The sequence below is a fragment of the Xiphophorus couchianus genome, chromosome 15, assembly GCF_001444195.1.
Source record: "Xiphophorus couchianus chromosome 15, X_couchianus-1.0, whole genome shotgun sequence".
Lineage (NCBI taxonomy): Eukaryota > Metazoa > Chordata > Actinopteri > Cyprinodontiformes > Poeciliidae > Xiphophorus > Xiphophorus couchianus.
This window is the reverse complement of record NC_040242.1, coordinates 11,966,558-11,974,084: the sequence shown is the minus strand read 5'-3', so window position 1 is coordinate 11,974,084 and position 7,527 is coordinate 11,966,558.

The following is a 7,527-nucleotide window of genomic DNA, read 5'->3' as shown; positions in this document are numbered from 1 at the left end:
CTCTGACTAACCATGTAGGCGGAGGAGAGTGCAGTAAAAGCCAAAACAGTAGTTTAGTTATGGGGAGGAAAATTAAGAGATTTTTCCATTTTTTGCCCACTGAAACATTTTCCCCATGAACAATAAAATAAAAACAACACATGAGCTATGGTGAACACTGGAAGAAATTAGTTCCCAACTGCTGTAATTAATCAACAAGGCCACAAATAAAACTGTGACGCCCAGAGTTTTCATCAGAGGTTTTGTTTGACACAGACCTTTTTGTGCTGTAATCTCAGAAACAACATAAATAAAGATGCAATGGAAATGGGTACTGGGCCAGAGAAAGCAAACATTCAAAAAAAGTCAGTCTGCACACAAAAGACGAGGCTGTACAAAATTTTATTGCACCGCACCCTCTGCCCCTTTCTTGAGATTGAAAATTATTTCATGCAGTTTTTAATCTAAAAAAACAGAACATGTTTTTTTACTATGCAATAAATTTGTGAATTTTTATTTGTAGATAACAGAAAACATATATAGCAGAAATCATATTTTTACATACACAAAAATATGCATTATTTTCTCAGTGCCTGTGATCAAAATAGTTTAAATCTTAGATTTAAACTAGTATAATACCAGTGTTAGAAGACAGAAAAATTATTAATTTGCATTATGTGTTTGGTAGGATTTTGTTTTGAACTGCGTGACTAGAATGAAAACATTTTGGGTGTCTTTTCTCAAGCTTCTCACTGTAGTTTGCTGGAGTTTTGGCCCATTTCTCAAGACAGAACCGACATAACTGAGTCATTTGTAGGCACCTACAAACCTGACTCAAACCTGTTGGCACAGTTTGACCTCTTTCTGCAAAGTTTGTGTCTCAACTTTATTATCTTAGCCGATGGAGATTACGCTTTCAGTATGGATTTGTTTGCATCATTAGCCCCTTGAGATCTCAAGATATTATTATTATTATTATTATTATTTGCCACTAAAATACCCACATAAAATGATGCTGCCGTCTTCATGCTTCACAGTTTGGATGTTGTTCTCAGTCTTGAAAGCTTCACCCTTTTTATTCAAAATGTATATGGTCATTGTGGCAAAGCACTTCAGTTTTAGTTTCACCACACCACAGGACAGATCTTCAGAAATTAAGGTCCTGGTCCCCGAGTGCATTTTTACAAACTGCAATTTGGCTTTTTATGATGATTTCAGAGTCATTTCTTCTTCTTGAGTGGCCCTTGTTGGTATAGATCTTTTTTACAATGTAGTTAATGAGACTCTCCTACCAGCTTCAGCCACCTCCTTTTACGAGGTCTAAGACTTTTGCAAAGTGCTCATTTTGAACATGACAGCATTTCAAAGTGTAAAAGGGAAAGTCAGCTAACCTTAGAGTAGATTTATAAATTAATTAAACCCGTCAAAAAGGCTGATCGAGTTTTGAGAGAAATAAAAACAATCAGAACCCCTCACGTTTTGATGTTTGAAAGTAAACATCGACTCTCTCCAGATAGCACCACACAGTTTGTTACAGTTACACCTTTCCATAAGGATAGACTGTACATGGGTCATATACTGTAGTTGCTAGAACACAATTCAGACTTACAGATTTATTGCTGAAAATTCTACGTTCTTATTGTTGCTGCAACATCTTCTCTCTTTCCCCCTCTTGATTAAACCTCTGAAATACTCTGATGCCTTTTTCAATTGAGGCTCTATTTAGTCATTGGTAACAGAAGTAGAAAGATGCATGTCACTGCGAGGTTGTTAGGAAGCAGTATTCTCAGATTGTTGGAAAACACTGACCAGACAGTAGCCACTTCATCAGCTGATTTCTTTTAATCCACAGGGATAGTTTTCAAATAACCTAAAGTCTTGGAAAGCCAAGGAACAACTGAAGGTCTCAATAGTTTACATTATTCTTTCCAGAGATGCATAGCAGTGGATAAAGCTGGCAGATTTGATTAACATAAACTCCAAATAAGAATAGAAACATTTGTACAGTGTTTCTATTCTATTTGGCACTCCTCAAACGTTGATGCTGAAGCAGCAGTACTCCTCAGGGATGAGAACCTTCTCAACTTCAGCAGATGTCATTTTCATAAACAATCCAGATTTGAACACCACAGCAGAAATGAACAGAAGTAAAGGCCAGGGTAAAATAGAAAGGTTCTGAGAAATTATGCTGGAGGAAAATAAATGCTCCAGATTGCATTGTAAAGTGATTTTTAATCTTCACTTGCTAATTTTTGCCTCCACATCTATCATAAGCTTCCTTAATTGTTCAGTTACGGCTAGTTGTACTACAATTTCTATTTTTGTTTAGTTTTTCTGCATCTGATAGCACTGGATGATGCAGTTTTTTCTTAATGTGGATTATTGGAGAAGATAAACTAGATACATGTATCACATCACACATCTACAATTTTTTATAGATCACAAAGTAGCAGAAAAAAACTCTTCTTAATCTTTGTGTTATTTGTTGCTTGATTAGAATAACCCTTTTGCCAGTGTTAAGTATCAAAAATACTGGGAGATGGGAGGCACTTCTGTGAAGTGCCTCCCATCTCTGGTGTCCATCTGTGAGTCACATTTCTCCAGAACGGTCATGGATGAGGTGTTCATTCAGCAGCCTCTCTGAAGTAGCTGCCATCTGTAAGTGTTTAACACACTTAAATTTCCTTCAACCAAAGGCATAGTGTTCAACTCAAGATAAAAAAGTTCTTTTTTCCCCCCTTGTTTCTTGATTGTCAGCAGATTTGGACATTATAACACTTTTTCTGTTGTCCTCAGCTCTTTTTTCAACCCATGTGTCAGAAATCACGATCCATCTTTACAGTGGTGTTTCCAGTAAAGATGCAGCCTCTGCTGCAACTTAAACAGGAGTCAATGCGTCACAGCATTTTCACCTCCTCTTTCCCTGTATTTCTCCTTTTCATGATGGCTTCACACTCCTACACTTAGTGGCAATGATATTGGCAAATTTAGACTTTGCTTGAAGCATCTAACCAGTTTTGTGGAGGCCTACAATGTAGTAAAGTAAATAGCACAGAAGTGAATTACAGAATGCTAGAAAACACGATACAGTCTATGATTTCAGCTGTGTGTTTTTGGTTTGTGGGTGAGGGATGGATGATGATGTGGCTAGTTGATCATATCTGAGAAGCGCCAGGAGGAAGATAGGATCGGCCACACTCAGGGCTGTGACGCAGTTGGGCAGGCTTTCACTGAAAAATAAATCATCAAGCTTTGAGATGAGGTGCACCGTTGCCAAATCAGAGGTAATACTGGTCAATCTGTGGTGCTACTACTTCCACAAGGTGTAACTTGAAATGTTTCGGGACATGCTATTTTCTATGAAGTACTCTCTGCGCTGATTTTGCTATATTTAAAGGTTTCTCTACTGTAAAGGTCACGTTTTGCTTCCTAATTAACGGTTAGATGGTTAAGTGATTAATGTTACCCTGTCGGATGAGTTGCAGTGCTACGACTATAAGCAGCCAAAATGGAAGCGCTGATGTTATTTGGAAATGCTACCAGGGACTTGATGTTTCAAACAGTGCAGCAAAACTTCTTTCTTAATCAAGCGGTCATTTGAAGTCATGGCAACTAAAACAGCAGAACACCGGCCCTTAAGGATTGGAGATGAACTCCCATCTACTAGAGAACTTTATCCCAGAAGTTCTGGCTTTTGTATATGTTCTTTCTCTCAAAATTTGGTCTGGTCTTCATGTTTTTCTTAGCTAGCAAAGGTTTCCCCCTTACTCACTTCCCAGGAACGTTTCACTCGTGCAGTCTCTTTCTGATTGCACTGGTATGCACTTTCAAGCTGCAGGTTCCCTGAGGACATTTGATGGTTTTTGGAGACTTCTTTTGGCATCACGATGAGCTTGCTTAGCGTTCCATACCTCAGAACGCTGGCAGCTGTGTTGAACACTACTGTTCAAAAATTAGTCTTCAACGTAATCGTGACTTTTCCCAAGCTTAAGACCCCAGTGAAATGCCTTCCATACTTTTCTCGTTTTCTATATAAAACATTTTATTGGCCATGGGTGTCAACATATTTTTAAATAGATACCTCAGTGTTAGAGGAATGTAACTATAGTGATACTGCATACAAGAAAAACTTCCATAAATCAATAATGCCTTACACAAGAATCAGATTTAATGTGCAAAGTTTGTAAGTGGAAGAAATCTAAAGTTTCTCAAGTAAACTCAGCAACCATCATGGACTAAATATTATACTCTTTGCGAATGCAACTATGACTGTAGTGATCCTGTGAAAACAAAGCTATGAGAAATTGTTCTAACGTGGATAATCTAATCAGAAAAATGAATACCAGAGACCAGACACTAGTCGCCCTCTTGTCTCTGATTGAACTTAACTGGACATCACAAAATTGGAGCCTGATGTGGAAATTGATCTGTCTGCTTTTGATTTTTAGGAGGGTTTAGGAACATTTATTTGTTGAAAACTTCTCAATTAAACCTATTTTTTACAATTCACATGAAGTGAAAGCATTTCACTCTTTCTGACCCTAATGATTTGATGAGACTTCTTTGACTGCAGTTGTTGATCTACTGAAAATAGATTTGACTGGAGCACTGCAGGTCACACACACACACACACACACACGCACACACAGCCCCACACACACACACACACACACACATAGTGTGTCTGTCTGTCTTTACAAGAACTTTGCAATGACCTCCATTCATTTTTCATGAATGAACAGCACTTCTTATTATGGGGATGGACCCTCACAATGTAGGATTTGTTGGAAAAGACGAGAAATGTTAAAACACACACAGATTCTGATCACTAAAATTTATTGGGTCATATGTCTATCATACCATCAGCTGGTCATAAGTGGTACTGCACCCTCTCTTTTCGCTTTAGCTGTTGAGGTCAATATTTATTCCACAGGCAAGCTTGAAGCGATCCAGAAGGTAAAGTAATACCACATCATATTATATATAGATGCAAAATCGGGGTGATGTTTTGATGTTGAATATTTATAGTTTTTGACATTTTCTTTGCAACGTTTTCATTTTACAGCCATATACTTTGATATATTTTACTGAGAATGTATGTGATGTACCAACCAAAGTAGTGTATACTGGAGAAGTGGAAGGAAAGAACATATGATTCTCGAAATATTTATTGATAAAAATCTGAAAAGTGCAATGTGCATGTATAATCGGACACTTTTACTCTGTGACCACTTAATTACATGTCAATATATTACCTTTCTTCAGCTTTGAATTGGAAACAACAACTCAAATGGGCTTTGCAGTTTCATCAACTATCAAAAATAGTTTGAAAATGTAAGAGTCAAACCACAGCATAGAACTAAGTCTGACAGAGAACCTATGGGGTCACCTGAGGATGTTCTCACAATCTGATTGATTTTGCAAAACTTTTGAAAGGCAGAGAAAATATTGCCATTTTATGGAGAATGTGACAGGTTGCTAGGCTTCCAAGGGAGGTGCTAGAAACTACTGAATCAGAAGGACCAGGCTATTCCAACATTTTCTTCTTATTTTGCTGATGTCACATTAAATGTGGAAAAAAAAGGTTCAGAAGATTTCTAGCAAAGATGTTTTTATGTTAGAGATCCACTTTAGGCAATTAGGTTATATTCAGTAGCTTAATCTGCATTGATTATTTTAATACGCAATCACTCTGACATAAAATCCAAGTGAATATTCACTCAAAAACATTTTGTTGCTTTAGTTCATTCTCAAAAACAATATAGGTTGCATAGTTTAATAACTTTTAGTAACTTCATACTACGGTCACTGTCTGATAGAGCAGAACTCCTATATATGGCTGTAGACTTTTAGCTGATACAAGTAACAGTCTTATCTTTAAACACACCTCTCTTTCAGATTGGTGCCATTTGTGATAAAAGAATAATGAAAAGATCAGTTTTGTAAATGTTAATTTTAGACTTTTACTGGCTGTGGTGCATCTGGACTTGAAATTAACATTGACTATAGGAAAGTACAACAAGAAAGTTTCATTGTGAAATACTCATAATGTGACAAGTAATTGTACGAAGAACCTTTACAAAATAATTTTATTTTATGTTTAAAAAAAAGGAAACAGGAATATTTGTACAAATTAAATTACAAAACATTTTTATGTTCCTCTCTTAATCATGGATAGCCTTTTACTGACATGAATTGTGTCAGTAGTGCCTACTCATCAACATTATGAGGCTGTAGGTTAGTCAATCAAAATTAAAGACTCCTCTGGATTTATGTAGTGAAAAAAGGGGAAAAAAAGTGCAATAATTAAAAGTTAAAGTTGGCTAGATGTTTTTTTCTTGTTTTATAGAGCTGTTTTCTTTATTTATTTTAATATCTCAATTACCTGTCTAATTCAAACAGAAACAACTGTTGAAAACCGAAGTACAATGGTTAGCCATCATTTTTGACAATGACAAAAAATCAGACTATTCCACTGTTGAATGTCAAAAAGATGAATGGGTGAAGGGCGCCCTCTAGAGGTTGTGTTACAGCATTTGTTTGTTTGTTTCAGTCAACTCCAGTGTCAGCTGAAAACAACAAAATGGCAAAAAATAAAATAAAATAAAACACAGTTTTCTAGAAAATACATGAGACGTTTTTGCTCCCTAAGCTTAATGCTTCTAGAGGAACATAGAGAGTAAGTGTGCTTATCCATGTAGTGATAATCTGTAAAACTGAAAACAAAGTAGCCAGTCGACACAAGAGGACATGTGGGAAATATTCAGACCATTGAATCAGTGAAAAGTCAGTATTTTTTTAAAAGTGAAATTAGTACTCAGCACAAACACTTCAAATCTGACCTTTCACACTTTTGTAGCTGTCTGCTCTGGCTGACCTTGAAAATATCCTTGATGAAGCTTTTAGATTAGCAGAACAACCTCTTATTCCACTCTGACATCTGTGAGCGTCTAAAAGTATAACTCTAAAGTGTAATCGGAACAAGAGTCATTTAATGCTTGTAAGCAAGTCTGGCTGTTTGTCTAGCACTTATTGTATTTTACTAATTCAGAGAAACAAAAACCTAAAAAAATAAATAACTCAGGATTAGTCCAAACTTTAATTTGATTACTGTGCTAATTGCAAGAAATAAGAATAATGTTTACAGTTATAATGTTTATATCATTTTTATCACAGTATAAAGCCTTAAATATTTATTTTATTGCACGGCCAAATTTAGAAAAATCCAACTTTTAATTTGAAAAAAATAATCCACCAAAGAAAAAATTATCCAGTCTAAGAATGTAGGTGAAATATAATTGTCCATCCATCCATCCATTTTCTAGCACCCTTGTCCCTAGTGGGGTCAGGAGGGGTTTTGGTGCCTACTGTATCTCCAGTTAACGTTCCAGGCGGGAGGCGGGGTTCACCCTGGACAGGTCGCCAGTCTGTCGCAGGGCAACACAGAGACAGACGGGACAAAAAATTATGCACACACACCTAGGGAGAATTTAGAGAGACCAATTAACCTAACAGTCATGTTTTTTGTACTGTGGTAGAAAGCTGGAG